This window comes from Bos javanicus, chromosome 14, assembly GCF_032452875.1.
Source record: "Bos javanicus breed banteng chromosome 14, ARS-OSU_banteng_1.0, whole genome shotgun sequence".
NCBI lineage: Eukaryota > Metazoa > Chordata > Mammalia > Artiodactyla > Bovidae > Bos > Bos javanicus.
Genome location: NC_083881.1, coordinates 62,603,004 through 62,622,237, shown reverse-complemented (window position 1 = coordinate 62,622,237; position 19,234 = coordinate 62,603,004). Strand labels below are relative to the sequence as shown.

General features: G+C 41.3%; 1 protein-coding gene across 5 annotated transcripts in view; it reads right to left on the bottom strand.

Moving 5' to 3' along the window:
• NCALD (neurocalcin delta) overlaps positions 1-19,234 on the bottom strand; it is a 468,302-nt gene that overhangs the window by 212,156 nt on the left and 236,912 nt on the right. For all 5 annotated transcript variants that reach the window (XM_061439258.1, XM_061439257.1, XM_061439262.1 and 2 more), the window contains exon 3: positions 10,822-10,872. The gene's annotated coding sequence lies outside the window, so the exon portion shown is untranslated. The remainder of the gene's footprint in view (positions 1-10,821; positions 10,873-19,234) is intronic.

The following is a 19,234-nucleotide window of genomic DNA, read 5'->3' as shown; positions in this document are numbered from 1 at the left end:
TGTTGCCTTTGGACTAGACTATTCCTCTGAGGAGCTTTGACACCACTTTGGTTACTGGACCTGCCTCAGATACAGACAGGTTTGAAGCATATGGACACTCTTGTAACAGATTATTTAGAGTCACTGCTTGAGGAACGTGTTAAGGTGAAAAGGGAATTAAAGTTTTATAAAACACACACTAAGTCCCAAGTGACACTAGCGTAAGGAACTTCATAATTGTTCATGGCAAGTCAGTGTGGTTTTGTAGGCATTCTTTTGTATGAATAAGGAAATGGAGGCTCAATAAACCAAGATTACTGAAAATATTAAAGCCAGGTAGAAGCTTCCTGCTACAGCAGGAAGCTTAAATCGTGTCTGACTTTTGAGACCCCATGGGTCTCGTCAAGAAGCTAACATGGCACTTTCTTGCCTTCCAGCCTTACGTTTGCACAGAACCTCTCTCATGTATAGACACAGTTCCAGTGCTTCACCTCATTTGAGCTTCATGATAATCCTGGGAGATAAAAGTTTCATATTTAAGACATGCTAACACAGACTCACCAATTCTATTGTATTGGGCATATTCAGAAAGGTTAAGTAATATAACCCAAGTGAAGTGAAGTCGCTCAGTCATGTCTGACTCTTTGCAAGCCCACCAGGCTTCTCTGTCCATGGGATTTTCCAGGCAAGAGTACTGGAGTGGGCTGTCATTTCCTTCCCCAGGGGATCTTCCTGACCCAGGGATCAAACCCAGGTCTCCTGCATTGCAGGCAGACACTTTACCCGCTGAGCCACCAGGGAAGCCCAATATATAACCCAAGGTCGCCAGCCAATAAGTGTCAAAACTAGAATTATAAATGCAGGTCATCCGAGGCCTGGTGAGTTTCGTTACATTTCCCCTACTATAGAGAAGTATATCCAGTATACATATCTTTGACCTAATACCACCCATATTTATATCACAGAGAAAACCCAAAAGGAATAATATCTGGGACTAGAAATTTTCATAGAAGGAAACTTGCACATAAGGGAAGGAGCCTAAGTATTGAGTGATATCTACCCTGATAAGGAAGTCCTGAGATAAATAGGGGATTGGGTCAAGAAACAACAGTTAGAACAGACATGGAACAACAGACTGGTTCAAAATTGGCAAAGGAGTACATCAAGGCTATATACTGTCACCCTGTTTATTTAACTTCTATGCAGAGCACATCATGTGAAATGCCAGGCTGGATCCATCACAAGCTGGAATCAAGATTTCTGGGAGAAATATCAATAACCTCAGATACGAGCTGTCACTCTAATGGCAGAAAGTGAAAAGGAACTAAAAAGCCTCTTGATGAGGGTGAAAGAGGAGAGTGAAAAAAACTGGCTTAAAACCCAACATTCAAAATACTAAGATCATGACATCTGGTCCCATCACTTCATGGCAAATAAATGAGGAAAAAGTGGAAGCAGTGACAGATTTTATTTTCTTGGGCTCCAAAATCACTGTGGATGGTAACTGCAGCCATAAAAGTAAAAGATGATTGCCTCTTGGAAGAAAAGCCATGACAAACATAGAGAGCATATTAAAAAGCAGACACATCACTTTGCTGACAAAGGTGCATATAGTCAAAGATATGATTTTTCCAGTAGTCATGTACAGATGTGAGAATTGGACCATAAAGGAGGCTAAGCGCCAAAGAATTGATACTTTTGAATTGTGGTGCTGGAGAAGACTCTTGAGAATCCCTCGGGCAACAAGGAGATGAAACCAGTCAATCCTGAAGAAAATCAACCCTGAATATTCATTAGAAGGACTGATGGTAGCTCAGTTGGTAAAGAATCTGCCTGTAGTGCAGGAGACCTGGGTTCGATCCCCGGGTCAAGAAGATCCCCTGGAGAAAGAAATGGCAACCCACTTCAGTATTCTTGCCTGGAGAATTCCATGGACAGAGGAGCCCGGTGGGCTACAGTCCATGCGTTCTCAAGAGTCGGACGTGATTTAACAACAAAACCACTACCACCAAAGCTGAAGTTCCAATACTTTGGCCACCTGAATCAAAGAGCTGAATTCTTTGGAAAAGACCCTGATGCTGGAAAGACTGAAGGCAGGAGGAGAAGCGGGCAACAGAGGATGAGATATTTGGATGGCATCACTGATTCAATGGACATGAACTTGAGGAAATTGCAGGAGATAGTGAAGGACAGGAAAGCCTGGCATACTGCAGTCCATGGGGTCACAAAGAGTCAGACACAACTTAGTGACTGAACGACAACAGAAGATGGAGGCATGAAAAGGCTCAGAAGGACAAGGCCAACTTTGGCCTGCTTCACCACTTCACAAAGGCTCATCCCCTTGGTGCTAAGAACTGTTATAATTGTAATTAAAGCAACTTCTGCTCAAACTCCCCAGCCTTTCTGGATTCTATGGATCAAGAAAGCCAAAGAACAGCTTCCAGTTCCCATTTGTCCCAGGTGCCACCATGATTTTGTGATCAGAAGGAGCATCACCTGAACACAGGGCACTGAGGAAACCATTAAGATGGGAGAGAGGGATTGGACCACAGGGAAGATAGGATGCAGGAGCAGAGGAGAAGAACAGGAGCTATGGGGACATCATTTCCAACCCAGTGCTGGGGAGAAAAGTGGCAGGCGCTCCATTTTGGAAAGAAATCACATTTCATGTTACTCCAGGCAACTTCCAGCGAGGCATCAACCCTCATGAGAAGTCACATCTGGTACTGTATCTCTGTAATGAGATGTACAACGGGCACTTTCAAGCATTTGAAGTGCTTGAATGTGCAAAGCTTCACAGTTGGTCACAAGTTCATAACAGCTATGTGCCTCTTTCACTGGGGAGCCACCACACCATGCTGGGATTCCACAGGGCAGCATGGCTTCCCCATTCTTCAAAATAGAGCTGCTCCAAGAATCCTCTGGCAGTTTTAACTACACAAGAATAGAAAACACCCCAGGCAGAGTGTGAGAGACTAATCTTGTAAACAGCAGGATGGCAAGGTAAAAATAAGAATGAAAAGAAAACATACAGTTGTTTTTTTTTTAATTGCTTTTACAAGGACAATAAGATGGGAATAAATTCAGCCTCATATATCTGGAACAAAAGCTCAGAGAAGTGTTAAATCACAAGCTAGGTGGCTGCAGGAACTCGCAATGATCCATTCCAATCTGCTGACTCAACCCTTTGGGCAGCAGGCTTGATGTAACAGACTCCCCTTTCAGTTTTATAAGCTTGGGTTTTTTGTTTGTTTGTTTGTTTGTTTCCTTTTCTTTCATGCACAACAACCAACATTTTTAAGGCTGTTGCAACTTTCCTAAGTCACATATTTCTTGGTCTCTGACCCCACAAACAACGTTGCTTTGGAGAAAGAACCACAAACACAGTATTTCCATCTTTCATTGGACCGAGTCATCCTTGCATGCAGGGAAAACACATTCTCATACTTGTACTGAGTCTTGTGTTGCTAGATGAGGTAGCATAGCAAAACGCCAGCATCTCCTATCCTTTTAACCTTTCTACCAACAATTAAGTACCCAGCATGTGCTCTCAACAGTGACCTGGGGATAACAGGGATGAACTGTCCGAAGCTGGCTTTGAGGACCATACCTCCGATGGAGGAGGGATACTCAGAAGCAGACAGTTAAGAGAAAGGGTGAAGATACCTGCACCTCCACTCTATAATGATGTTGGGCATGCGTTCCACTCAGACTTTTTCTACTCTCTAACACATTGCTTCCAGGCCAAAAAAAAAATGCCTCTGCAGACCAACCGATCAGTGGATCAGGTATCAGTGGGTAAACAAGCACAGATACTGGACACTCACATTCTCCTATGATGCAAGGAGGTGCTTCCCAGGAAGCTCTCCTGCATCCTCCTCCATGTCCATCATTGCCTTGATGAACACACCTCTTCTCAGCCTCAGATGCCTTGCTTGGACTTACACTCCTCCCTTTCTTTAGTTATTATCATCACTGCCACCCATGCCATGCATATATACTATGTGCCCCAAAAGGCCCATACATTAACTCATTGAATTTTCATGACCTCCTTGGGCTTTGTTATCCTGGAGTTATAAATGAAGGAAATGATCTCCAGAAAATTTCAGAAATGGATGCAAGGCTACACAGCTAAAGAATAGAACAACTGAGATTATAAGCCAGAACTGTGTGATCAGAAAGACTCTTAAACAGTACACTGGTGTGCTCCATAGGTGCATGTGGTCCAAACTGCCCTGCTAGGTCATTTACACTCTAAGAACAGAGATCAACATTTCTATTCTTTTAACAGTCCCTAGGCACAGAGTCGGACACGACTGAAGCGACTTAGCAGCAGCAGTCTGGGTACACCTATAAACAAGCAGAGTAGGCATCTTCCTGCGTGGTGTTACTTTAGGGAGGCCAGACGAGGATGGGTTAAAAATATCTTCACTGTTGCTTATCACAGTGCCTGGGATTTCACCACTGGAGATACATTACTTTGGGTCTTGACATCTTTCTGGTTTTCAGGATTTCTTTATTAGACAAGATGGCCCTAGGAAGTGTGATACTCAGTTGAGACCTCAGGGCCTCAGAGAATGAGCCACAGGAGAGATGCCTAGAAAGGAGCCTGGGATCTGAGAATGGCAAAGTGGTCCTGAGAGGAGAATGAGAGGACCAAAGTCTGGGGCGATTGTTTTGCTTGGTTGACCCCACCTCTGTAGCCCCCAGTACAGGATGAGGCAATTAGAACATATGTTAAGTCTCCTGATTTGAGGAAACACTGTTCTGAGCAGCTTTAAGAGTTGGAGGCATGGGGTATGGTGGTAGGTGGTCATCAAGTGCTAACGACCAGGAGCACTGTGAAGACACAAAAAGACAAGAAGGCAGAATCCTTGCCCTCAAAGAGCCAACAGTCTCTTTTGGAGAGAAAAAGTATCCATAGCAAAGAATGGGTAAATAAGACAAGATAGGAATGACCAAGAACAGAATCCACGTGTGACAGGAAACTCAGGGAAAGGAGAGCTCAGTATGGGAGGGGTGGTGTGGGCACCACACAAGGCCTCAAGGACAGTAGTAAATAAAGAGACACAATGAATGAGTTGCCTGTCTTATGCCAAAAGAAGACCCAGATAATCATAACTAATTGCTACCTCGGTACTCCCCAACAAGGAAATCCAGCTTGTATTTGATCACCGTAATGCAAAATGATGTTAAGATGGTCTAGAAACAAAACAGATATAATGTACAGAGATATTATTTAGAAAATATTCTACTTCAAGTTAAACTCAGGTCTTTTTAAAAAGATCTAACGGTTGCTTCTATATTACTAAAAAATCCAGAATTTCAGTAATAGGTGAAAGTACCAGATTTATATATTACGATAAATGGTGAATAAATCTGAAATCATATGGCAAGACTAAATCCCTCTAAAACTGGGAGAAAGAGATCTGATGATCACACAGGCTAACAACATTGGCAAATTCCAAGACCTTCCCCTAGCTTCAGCTCTGATAAGAGCGCTTTATCCTGTGACCTTCCAGTCAAAGACAAACGTTCTTCTTCTGAGCTTGCATTTAATACTTCCTTATTTTGTGTCCTATTTTTTTAAAAGGGTTCCTTTATTTAATTCCTACAAAGAAAACAACTTCAAGGGAGAAAGGAAGGAAGAAAGCAAGTACACTTTGACCTTTATTTGCTAAATGAGTTATTTTCCCAATAGCTACAAGTGATTCTGTTCTCACCATTCTGAATAACAACTCTTTGTACCCCTTGGCATAGGAGAACCAACAGCTACAGCCTAAGGCGTGGTTGTGAGTGAGCAGAAAAAAGAAACCCAGGCAGAAAAAGACTTGAAAAGGAGGTGAAGGGTGGGGGAGGGGCCACAGGAAATCATTTCTCTTAGGAGTTTCTTAGCTAAATTATTGCAATACATATTTCCATGTCAACTTGGCTGCTAATGGGCTTCATTGCCTGTTTTCTTCCAGGTAGCTGCATATCTGAGACATAAACAGCAAAGGTGTCTGGTTCAGTCCACTAATAGGTGTGCATTAACCTCTGTGGAGGCGCACAGTCATCCTATTATCCAAACCCACAATTTGGATGCAGGGTCTAACAAAGGATGCTTGTGTTTTTATTTCCAGATGCAAGCAGCAGCTTGGCAAATGTAGTTCCAATGGCTAAATGTTAGGATTTCTAGGACATTTTGGTGTTACAAGGAGCCATCAGGGGAAAAAAAAATTTGAGTTCCTGAAAATCTGGGTGGTGATTAAAAAGCTGAAGCCAAATGACAATAGCAGAATTTCTGTATTTAATGTTTTATAAGAAAAGGATTCAGAACCCATAAGAAGAAATCAGTGAAAATGGATATTCAATACATTTAAAATATACAAATGTCTAAGCATCATGTAAAATGTAAAAATTATCAATTAAACAGTTGTTGTTCAGTCACTCAGTGGTGTCCAACTTTTTGTTACCCCATGAACTGCAACACACGAAGCCTCCCTGTCCCTCACCATCTCCCAAAGTTTGCCCAAGTTCATGCCCATTGCATCAGCGATGCCATCCAACCATCTTATCCTCTGACGTCCTCTTCTCTTCTCCTGATTGGGGTAGTTTTAATTTTTTCATATGGTAAATTATACAGTACAATCCTATTAATAATTATTAGTAGGCAGAACTTAAAAACATAAGTATTAAGAAACTAAACAGTCTCAAAAATGAAGAAAATTAAGTCATGAAATGTTGAAAATGAGATCATATTTTTGGACGTTCATAATGGGAGTTCTCAAAGCACATAAATGTTGCCACTGAGAACATATTTTTATGCAAATTTCTTCACTGCTAAGGAAAAAAAAAAAAAAAAAACTACCCCAATTAGGAAAATAGTGATGTATTTATGAGCTATCTCCAAATATTTTTCTCTAACTCCTTCATCTTCAAATACTCCTCAAAACTTAGAAATATTTCTCCAAGTTAAACATAATGTTGTGTATTTGTGTGGGGAAGCTAAATTTATTTAGTTACCTTAAGTTGTAGTTTACTTGAAGGCAAGAAGCAAGCATTTCTGATTTGTTCTCTTATTTAGTTTGCTCATATTCTCTTATTTAGTTTGCCCAGCTGCCTGTGTCTGTTTCAAAACTCTCCTGCTGCAGTGGACACACCCTAAAGTGACTGCCCAGTGAGTGCAGTCACTAGGATAATCCTTTCCCCTTGAGTACAAGCACCACCTATACTCCCAGCCTGACTTGCCCCAGCCAATAGAACACTGCAAAGCCACAGGGGATAGTCACTCCCTGATTAGGTTACATTATGCAAGTCTCTGTCCTAGCAGACTGGAGTCCAAGATCCTCCTGCTGGTTTTGAAGTGAGTAGCCATGTTGTGACAGGGCCTGTGAGAGGCAAACGGCCACATGGCCAGGAACCTTGAGTGATACCTGGGAGATGAAAGCACCCCAGGTGCCAGCTAGCAAGAAAACAAGGGACCTCAATCCTACAACTCAAGTGAATCCCACCAACAACCTCATGAACCAAGAAGAAGGAAAAAAAAAAGCTTCTAAAAGGAACACAGCCTACTTGTTGAGGGAAAGAGAGTGGAGTACGAGAGGATGGTCACATCCCAGGTCACATCTGAGTCCCTGGGAGAGCTGCCAAGTGTGAGTTCTTGGCTTCACACAAGCCATCTCATAAGGCAAGAGATGGCAAGGTGTGGGGTTATCTGTTTTTATAGAGGCGGGTATTTCTTAGGCTAATGAGTGGGAGGAGTATTCCAGCTATTTGGGGGATGGGGTGGGGATTTCCAAAAATTGGGCCACTGCCGTCTTTTTGACCTTTATGGTTGGCCTTGGAACGAGCATGGCGCCTGTGGGTGTGTCATCTAGCTTGCTGATGTGTAACAGGGGAAGTTGACTCGTCCGCCATCTTGGACCTATTTGGTTCTATTCAGTTCATGACATGTTCTTGGATTATGTCATTCCTTTAATGGTTGTGCCCTGCCCCCTTCTTGTCTCATGGCCAACATCTTGATTATAACCTTACGAGACCCTAAGCAGAGGACCCAGCTGAGATACACTCAGATTCTAGATCCATAGAAACTGTGGTATAGGAATTATATATTGTTTCAAACCACTAAATTTGTGGTAATTTGTCATGCTACATATGATAATCTACTTCAAACTCCAATAACAATTATTCTCACCAAAAAAGGTTTGTGTTGCTAATGCTATTTTCTTTCTCCATTAGAGGAGAGAATATAACTGAATGATTTATAGATGTGTACATCTCTATTTTAATTCAAAACTTTAATGCAGAATATAATCCTCCATATATGAGCCTCAAAACATAAATTAATTGAATTCAACATTTTAAAAAATACCATTATCTTGATACTTGAAAATTGAAGAGTATGCCCTCCCAAATCACTTCATTATTTTTTTTAAATAAAGACTTTATTTTTAAAAGTTCAGAAGTGCAAAATTATTGTGAAGCTAATAGAGAATTATTCTATACCCCACTCCTAGTTTCCACTGTTATTATATCTTATATTGGGATGGTACATTTTTCACAATTAGTGAATAAATATTGAAAATTATTATTAACTAATAATAGCTTCCCTGGTGGCTCAGACGGTAAAGCATCTGCCTGGAGTGCGGGAGACCCAGGTTTGCTCCCTGGGTTGGGAAGATCCCCTGGAGAAGGAAATGGCACCCCACTCCAGTACTCTTGCCTGGAAAATCCCATGGATGGAGAAGCCTGGTAGGCTACAGTCCATGGGGTTGCAAAGAGTTGGACATGACTGAGCGACTTCACCTCCTTTCACTTTCATTATTAACTAAACTTTATTCACATTTCCTTAGTCTCCACCTAATGTCCTTTCTCTGTTCCCAGATTCCATCTAAGATACCACCTTACAGGTAGCTTTCCAGTTTCCTTAGACTTCTCTTGGCTGTGACAGTTTCTCAAACTTTCTTTGTTTTTGATGAGCTTGGCAATTTTGAAGGAGACTGGCCAAATGTTTTGTAGGATGCACCTCGATTGAAAATTGTCTTGTGTTTTTCTCATGATTAGACTGGGGGGTAATATGTTTTGAGAGGAAGATCACAGAGGTCAAGTGCCATTCTCATCACATCCTGTGAAGGATGCCTACTATTAATATGATATATCACTGTCAATGTTACCTTGATCTCCTGGCTTGAGGTAGTGTTTGTCAAGTTTCTCTGTTGTAAACTGTTGCTGTTTAGTCTCTAAGTCATGTCTGACTCTTTTGTGACCCCATGAACTTGTAGCCTTCCAGGTTTCTCTGTCCATGAGACTTCCCAGGCAAGAATACTGGAGTGGGTAGCCATTTCCTACCCAGGGGATCTTCCCAACCCAGGGGTTGAACCTACATCTCTTGTGTCTCCTGCATTGGTAGGCAGATTCTTTACCACTGAGCTACCTGGAAAGCCCCTACTGTAAGTTACCCTTTTTTAAAAAAACTTACTGTTTCTATACTGTACTCTTTGGAAGAAAAAAATTATGTGTAGCTCCATGAAGAGTTATGCTTTACCTCCTAGAAAACAGAGTATCTATATACACTATTTGGAGAGATTTGTCTATTTCCCTCGTATATTTATCCAATCATTTATTTACACCAGAATAGATAGTTATCAGATTTGGGTTATACCTCAATATTGCTTATTTATTTTGTGGCTCAAACTGTTCCTGCTTTGGCTGATGGGTGTACTTTGGTTCCTATAGCCTTTCCACACACACTGTGTCATAGTCACCTTTATGAGATTTTGGTTTTGTTTTCATCTTTTCTCTTTTAGCACTTCCTTACTTCCTGGCACTATAAGATAATCCAGGCTTTTTGTGCATATTTCTTGCCCCAGCCCTCAGTCATTTCTCTGATTCTTTTTATGGGAAAATAATATTGAAACAAAGATTTGAGTGGCAGGTATATTTATTGCTCCTAGGGCATCTTTGCTTCTAAGGTCAAGCCAGTTTTTCAGTCTCTAAATCTGGAACCTCGGAATATCCCTATATGCTTAATATATTTTAATTTATTCAACAAACATTTCATAAAGATTACTATTATGCCAGGTATTAATTTAAGCACTTTATAAATATTTATAATCACCTCGTAATATTTATAAAAACCTTGAGGTTCTTGTAATAACCTTATAACAACAACAAAAGAGGTAGATTATAAACCCCACTTTGTGAATGGAAAACCCCGGGCCCTGAACAGTTTGGACCTGTGCTCAAGTCACACAGCTGGCAAGTGGCAGGGACGGTATCCGAACCCAGCACCTGGCTCCAGCTTTAGGGCACTAACCAGTGCACAACACTGCCTCACACTGCCGAGAATCTCACAGAGCATAAAAAGTGATGAATTAATGAATCCATCAGTCCATTCTCCTGCCAATTTCTATCATGTGCCCATTAAGTGCTAAACTCTCTGCTAGATGTTAATTGGTGCCGAAAGCCATTTGAGACACTTCTTGGGCTATGGCCCAATTTAAAACAGAAGAAGAGGCTGTTGTAATGTGCCTCTTGAGAGGATTCTGGCAGCTGCCTGTGATGAAGATGGTACATAAAAACCATTCCACTTGGTGGCTGCAAATATACTGTATTATGCTACAGGCAATAGTCAAGGGTGATGAGCAGTACTTTTTGTAATTTAATTTCTATCCATTTCTATCCTATTCACAAAATTTACAGAGGAGGTTTATTATCTTTCCTATATATGAAACTTCCATTTATTATACTACTATTCACTGATAAAATATTTGAATGAAACTGTTTCTGGTGGAAACCACTGAACAAAACTGATATTTCCATCAACAACTGATTGAAACAGAGTTTAAAATGTACACTTACCTTATGACTGTCGCTAATGGGTGGTGCCAGGGGACCAAAGCTGGAGGTGATCTAAAAGAAAACACACAAAATAACTATGTTGATTGAAAAAAAATCTTAAAGGATTTTTTAAAGGTGATTTACCCCCATGTATTTAGTAGAAGAGGCTTCCCAGGTGGCTCAGTGGTAAAGAATCCACCTGCCAAAGCAGGAGACTCCAGTCTAAATCCTGGGTGGGGAAGATCCCCTGGAGAAGGAAATGGCAAACGACTCCAGTGTCCTTGCCTGGAAAATCCCATGGACAGAGCTGTCCATGGGCAAGGGAATGCACGTAGAGGCGGGGATCTCCAGAAGGGACTTGCCTAGAAAAGGCGGCAGAGGCTAACACAACGGGGAGTCTGTCCCTGACCTCTTGATATTTATAAACCCCTTGGCAGAGAATACAAATCCAAGGGAAGGGACAGTCAGGGACACGGGTCTTCCCTTTTCGTTCAGTTCAGAGCAAGCACCAAATGAGCTTCCTTTTAGATGTACCAAAGTTCAGGTACATTCCAAAATGAATTAGCAGACACAGTGTCATCATGTAACAAAAAGAAATTACAATAAGCAGACAACAATTCAGACTATTGTCCCAACTATCTAACCAATAGTGTACTGGTTAGATTCATAGTTCAGAAGAAAGGAATGATCAAAAGTGTTGATTAGCCTGGAGGAGATTGTAGCAGAAAGAGCCTGATTGAGAAGGCTTGGAGTAAGGGGGGTGGTGGTATGTGGTCTAGTGAACCCCATCGCCAATGGACACAAGAGAGGGGTGGTCTCTCAGATTTTGTTTCTCACATTTATAACCTCTCTTTGAGAAAAAGTGGATTTTAGAACCTCTGTGAGCACTGGTCCAAACAATCTAATTAGCCTACTACTACAGTTTCAAAATGATCAACAGGGTCAAAGCCCTCTTGGGAGATGTGTAAAAAGAAAGAAAAAAGAAAAAAATATCCCAACTCATATCATTTAATTCTTAAATATCAGAATGTTACTTTCATTAGAAATAAATACTAAGAAATGCACAATTTGGGGGTTTAAAAAATCCTCCTTATATTAAAAAAAAATATTGGAGTAATTCAAGAAGAAAAGATGTTCCAATGGACATGTTAGGAAAACATGTAATATTTCACCGACTTCTATGTATTTGATGGTGTATTAATCATCTCAGAAGGTATCTCAGTCAATAAACCAAGGACTCATATTCCTCCAAGCATTTACCAGGGAACTGAATACAGTTAGAGCAGAACTATGAACTTTACCAAAGAATTAATAGATTTGCCCCTTTGAACATAGATAGAAGCAATATATTTCACTGGTAAGGAAATACTGAACCTCTGGATATCCCACAAACAATAGTTATTATGCTATTTTTAGTTCTGGCAATATAAGAATTCTGATCTAAGACAGATTCTGAATTTTTTTCTTACCCATAATAACCTGTACATTTTAATGATACAAATCATTATATAAAAGATGGGATTCCCTGGTGGCTCAGATGGTAAAGAATCCGCATGCAATGCAGCAGACATGGGTTCTATCCCTGAGTTGGGAAGATCCCCTGGAGAAGGGAATGGCTACCCACTCCTGTACTCTTGTCTGGATACTCCCCATGGACAGAGGAGCCTGGCGGGCTACAGTCTATGGGGTCACAAAGAATTGGACAGGACTGAGTGACGAAGCACAGCACAAAAGATAATTTGACTTAATATAATGCAATTTTTCCAAGCATGACTTTTTAAAAACTGAAACAAAAAAATCTATGAAATGGTTTTTGTATATTTTCCTTTATCTCATAGTTACTTTGTTGACATATAAACACATTACAATTTGAGAAGTGGTATTTTGGGCTTTTTTGTTGTTAAGATGTGGAATTAAGTCAAGTGAATTCACAGGGTTTTACATGTTAAAATATATTGGGTTGGCCAAAAACTTTGTTTGGCTTTTTCCAAAAACTTTTTGGCCAACCCAATACATAGCTAACTCTGTTTCAGAGCTTTAAATTTTACTGAAAACAAAACAAAACACAGATGCTGAGTTAAAGTAGCAAGATGAATAAATAAGCAGCTTGCCAGAAATAGGACCCCTGAGGTTTTCTCTAGTGTCAGAGTGGACAGGCCTTTAAAAACCAAACCTATTGCTGGCATCCAAGTCAAGGGGATGAGACCAGGAGAAGAGCACAGCACCTGAGAAGTATCAAAGCCCTGTCTGTTCCCTATGCCACTGGACACGTTTCACTGATGTGCTCACAGAAGCATACTGAAACACCCTATCTTACCTAGCTTTTCTGAGGTTTATTTTTTTAAAAAAGATGGACGTGGGGGGAGGAAGGAGGACATATGAGAAAGCAAGTGTAAATAACCCACAGGAGATATATATATATATATATGTATATACACACACACATACACATACTGTTATCTATATAACAGCTACTTTCATTGAAACTGAGACGGAAGAGAAAGTTTGTAGATTACATGCACATTTTGCTAATTCAAATGATCGTGTGAGGGAGACAAGGGGATAAGGTGGAAAGAACACAGGTGTAGGAGTCAGGAATCCTAGGGTCTAACTCCAGCGTGACCATTGGTTAGCAGTGGGCTAACTTTGGGGCACTCATCTGCTATCACTAGATCGCAGTACTTGGGGAATTTGTGTAATCACAATAAAATCCCTTTTGATACCCATTTCAAGTTGGTTCTTTTCCTTCAAGATCTCTATCAGGAAGTTTATGGCTTATGAACAAATAAATAGAGCCAGCCAAATTAGCTTTTTCAGAAGGCTGAAGTGAATCTTTTTTTAATGGTGATAGTGCTTAAAGTAGTCACTGTATATATTTTGGCATGCATACACAAACTTCAAGGTCTATGATATGAAAAGTCTGAGAACATTTGGATAAAAACTGCTTTGAAAGTTTTTAATGTTATATAAATATACTGTACAGTTACCAACACCATTTAACCATTAGTTCTAACTACCTGATCATACCATCTAACCATGCTAATGATGAAAGATATGGTTTCTGGTGTCAGTTTTTGTATCTAATTTTTTATCCAAAACCTCAAATTTTCATTGAGTGGTATTCTGATAAGTATTTATAAATAGAATCAAACAGCTTTTTATATTTCATTTTAATTTGACTTAATAAGTCTGGTAACTTGAATTTCAGAATCCAACCCTGACTTTCCTCTGGAAGTGAAAAAGACTTAGTATTTATTCATCTGGAAAAAAGCATACCATGCTCCAAAACATAATTAAACTGGAAACAGATGATATTCATCCTCTCGGGGCATTTAGCATAACCTAAATATATTCACAGCACAGCTGACCATTTATAAACACAGCTACCATCGCAACCAGAGAGCTGTGTCAGTGGCAGTCCATCCATTGGTCTGAAGTACAAAGGCATGAATCCTGCTAGGGTGGAGGCCACGTCGGAACATCTTGCATTAACACTGCTCTACTTTATACAAATGTTTAATAAAAATATTTTAAAGCACTTCATTGTCTTGTCCTCTACTTTTAGACTGGGTACTTAACTGAGGATTAATTTAGTTCTTTCCATGTTAGGACATTAAGTACGGAGGGAGCAGATTTAACAGGAATCCAGTTTCGCTTACAGGACCATTGCCATTGCCCCTGTGTCTCACGGCGCAGCCTCACTTGGGCTGGGTGCTGTCCTGAACTTCCTTCAAACACCACACTTCATTCAGATGTCATGATTCTGGGACTCAAGCTGTGAGGAACAGAGGTTTTTCTCCTCTGTTCCTCAAACTTGGTCTTACATTCAGAAAGCCTGTTTTAAGAAAATAAAAACTATAACACAAAGAAACCAACTTGATTCCAAAGAAGAGAGATCCACTAAATAGGGATTAAAGAAATGTCTTATTCAGGGACTTCTCTGGTGATCCAGTGGTTAAGAACCTGACTTCCAGTGCAGGGGATGTGGGTTCGATCCCTGGTTAGGGAACTAAGATCCCACATGCAACTAAGCCTACACTCAGCAACAAAGACCCATGACAGCCCCAAAAAAGAAAAGTTTTATTCAGCCAGTTGGTCAGTTAACAACAGAACCAACAAGGGCAGGAATTTCAGGTCACCCGCAATGCCCCACTTGGGAGAATGGCTGGCTGGTTGGCTGGTTCACAGCAGAAACATACAGTCATCCGATAGCCACACCATAAGGGGTGCGCTTGTCCATTCACTCAACAAGCTCTAACTCAGCACCCACAGTAAGGCCAAGGCTAGCCCAAGAAATGAATGACATGCCTTCACCCCTGAGGTGCTTGCTGCTAGGTGGGGAAGCCAGCTAGTCACTTATGACAGACAAGCAAATAAAATAATCAAGATGTGAGCAGATGAATGACAGCCTCGTATAAACTTGGCTAAGCCATCAGAGCAAGGCCTTGGCACACACCTCACCCCTTCCTTTCCCTGGCTTGCGGTTGTTCTCACTAGTGATTTGTCACTCGCTGGATGTCATCTCTCTGTTGTTTATGTTTGCTTGTCTGCCTCCCCCCAAGCCAACTCAAATAAGTCCTTGAGTGTGTGGGATTTCTGTGGCTTACTGAAGTAAATCAGCCCCCAGAACAAAACCTGACACCAGCAGGTGTTCAATAAGTACTTGTTTACTAAATCAATGTATGAGTGAATAAAGACTGCAGAAATTAACTCAAAAAAAAAAAAAAAAAGGTGGGGGATGATTGTCTAGAAAGATGAGAGGAAATGAGGTTGAGTTCTTATGAAAGGCAACTAAATTTTGGCAAATAAGAAGTTGAAAAGTCAGTTGAGAGAAACTGGCTTAGCAGATCCTCAGAAACACCCACAATAGATCTACAGAGAACAGGAGTTTTGTCTGCCCCGTGTCCTGTCTTCATGGCTTTGATGGGCAGCCCACCCGAGACTTCCACTCTTCTTACCACAGGGGAGGGCTAGACCCAAGTGGGGCCATTGGATTCCCCTTTCCTGGGCATTCCAAGGCTGTGCCACCAGAAGTAGCAGCACCTCGAAAGATGGTTTACTTGTTTTTGTTTTGAAGACCCTCCGTTGCCCTGGTTCCCACATTCCCCAAGGCCTCTTCCCTAAGTTCTGTCAGCTATTTATATCCTTCCAATAAACTTTTTTTTTCAGGCTCCAGTAATCTCTGTTTATTTCTGTTGATTACATCCAAAGCTCTCTATGACCACAGGGTCTGATTAAAGATAAACGTGGTTTTCAGGGCTTCTCAGTAAAGAATTTTCATTGAACAGTCATCTGGTGCAGGCACTGAGCTGAGCCCTTTATAGGAGTTATCCAACTTAATCACTAGACGTATCTCTCTGAGTGCCTATTTCCATTTAAAAAATGGGAACATTGAGGTTTACAGGGCTCTCCAGGCACTAGTGGTAAAGAACCGGCCTCCCAGTGCAGGAGACAGAAGAGACTTGAGTTTGATCCCTGGGTTGGGAAGATTGCCTGGAGAAGGAAATGGCAACCCATTCCAGTACTCTTGCCTGGAGAATCCCATGGACAGAGGAGCGTGGTGGGCTACAGTCCATAGGATCTCAAACAGTTGGACATGACTGAAGCAACTTAGCATGCAGGAGGTTTACAGATGTTGAGTAAAGTGTCTTAGCTCCTACTCTATCAATGACTACAAAGTCATTTGACTCCAAAGACTAAAATCTTAACCATTCCTCCCTTCTGTCCTCCTGAGAAACACAGGTTTCAGTGTGTGAGAAAGAACTGGAGATGCCCAGTGAGTCATGGTGGTTTGGGGAGGATCAGGTGGTGGTGGGTGTCCTTAGGGAACGCATAGGCTTAAGGGAAGTATGACTGGTTTCCACAGTCATGATGCTGGGCTGCTTTCCCCCACATTCCAAATTATGTTATGGGTTTTTTATCCGTATCATGCAAGGAAATCAGAACAGCTGGTTTCCCACTGAGAGCTGCTAAAACAGGCGCCTGGAACAGGTGGTTCCACTCTCTCTCCACATAACAGACACTGGCCCTCTTTCTCCCCTCCGGCTTCCCCTTTCCTTCCAGCGATTGCTGGTTTGCAGTCCTTGCCCACCAAGTGTCAGATCCCAGCCAGTGTATTTACTCTGAACTCTCGGTCCTCACCCTGCCGTCCTCTGTCAGCCACCCATGCTCTGCCTCCCATCTCATTTTGCCTTTTTACCCATTTATTACCAGTCATTCAGAAAATATGTGAGGATCTGAAGTCTTCAGGCTCTTTACCAGACACAGAGAGGGTCCAGTAAATAAGACAGAACCCCTCATGGAGCAGCCAGTTAGAGGGGGAAATGGACAGACGCGAGCTAACATAAGCATTATCTAACAAATGCACACTGTGTAAGTGTGACGGGCAGAGACACAGAGTCTCACAGAGAAGGGCTGACATCAGAGGACGTGTCTGCCGAATGGAGAAGCAAAGGCTGGAAAGGAGACAACCCAACCCAGGGTTAGACTGGTCCCCAGACTAAGGAGAGGAACAGCTCATGCACAGGCCCAGAGGTGGGCAAGGGCTGGCATGTTCCAGGGTCTGAGCAGTGAGTAAGGGGCAGAGGGGCTTAGGGGAGCCAACCAAGGGAGTCAGGGCTCAATGGAAGCCTGGATTTTATTCTGAGTGCAACTTATTCTCCTCTTACTCCCACAAGTAATGGATCTCCCATAAGAAAATATATCAAAGAAAATAAACCTTTAAAAAAAGGGAAATATTTTAATAAATATTTTCTTGTATATTTAATGCCAAAGCAGCTGGCAAAGTGCTACACTCCTGCAACACTGGGCTGCAAATTGAAGCCTGGAACCAACTAGAAAACGACCCTGCAAAAAGCCTCACAGACAATCTCTCCAGGATCTTATGAGGTAGATCTTGGATCTACCTTCCGGTCCTCACATATTTCCTCATTTTATATGAGGAAAATGAAGCTCAGACAGGTCCGATAGCTAACTAGGTGGAAGAACCAGGATGTATGACCAGGACTCTCTGGTCCCCAAATTCAGTCTTAACCATCATGTCACACTTCCCCCAAATTCCGTCAGTTTAATAAAATACCATGATGTTTGATCAACAATACTGAAGAATGATGTAAGCCTCCTGTACCACAGGAGATTTTTACCAGATTCTGGTAAAAACAACAACTTAAAATACATACTTTGTTGGATGAGAATTTTTCACATTTTCTGTACTTTGTATTATCAAATGCTCATGTTAACCACGTGAACATCAGTGATTTCATGTTGCTGCTCTCAAGCACTTTGGAATGTAAACATCTATTTGCTCCCAAAGGAAATGGGCTTGTATTACAGATTCAGGACTCTGTGCTATTATTTTTGTTTTCTGTGTTTTATTCTTTTCCTCTCTTTTTTCACTTTTGAGACTTTATTTCTCACAGTTTTCAGTGTGGCTGCCTCTTGAAACTTTTCCTTGAATATTAACATGGTATTTGTTACTTGGGATTCAGAAACCTGACAACTTAATTTGCTAGCATTCCTAGTAAAAGAAGAGTAAAGAGAAGCCAAGGGAGGAATATTAAACTCAAAAACACAGCACTGTGGAAGATAATGTGTCCTGGGGGCCTGACTTCAAAGGGCAGGTGTGCAAGGTATCCTCAGAGGAGGCCACAGAATGAGCTAGAACCATGAGTAGAGGCCAGGCCATGTAGGACACAGATTATCCAGAAGGTCCTTCAAGATGGTAGTTTTTAACTCAGGGCACGCTCTTCTATGGGAATAGCATTTTACACGGTGGTTTGGTTGTCAAACCATTCTATAAAATCTAACAATCTATTATACACATGAAATATTTCCCCCTTGATTACCTGAGGAAATGAAACAGGAGCAAGAAATCAGAAAGTCAGGTAAATATTGTAAAGTCATAGCGTCTAAAAGAAGGAGGAGGAGGAGGAGGAAAAGAAACAGGAGGAAAGAAGGGAAGGAGGCAGGGAGGAAGGAAGGGAAGGGGCGGGGGAGGGAAGGAAGGTAGATCCGGTTTTGTGGTGTTAGAAGCCCTTTTTAAAAAAAATACAAATGATGAATACAAAATTAAACATAAATGGGAATATTTTTTAGAATGAGAAAAGCCATTATGGAAATTACAAATTTTAATAATTGAAAAATTGCTTAGTATCATAATATATGTTTAGTAAGCAACTACCAGAAACATATATATATGGAAGTGACTGTAAATCACACAAATAAATCTGACTAAGCCCAAACAAAATGTATCCCCAACTCAGCTTCCCCTTAGACTGATCCCCAATATGCCTCTAGCTACGCCAGCACCTCTCCACGTGAGACTAAAGGCAATCTCAGTGGAAAAAGGCAGTGTTCTTAATCCACTGCTGTAGTCAGAATCTCTGTCTTCTGAAAAAATCTTACAGAAACATATGACCCTGTGAGCCCAGTGCAA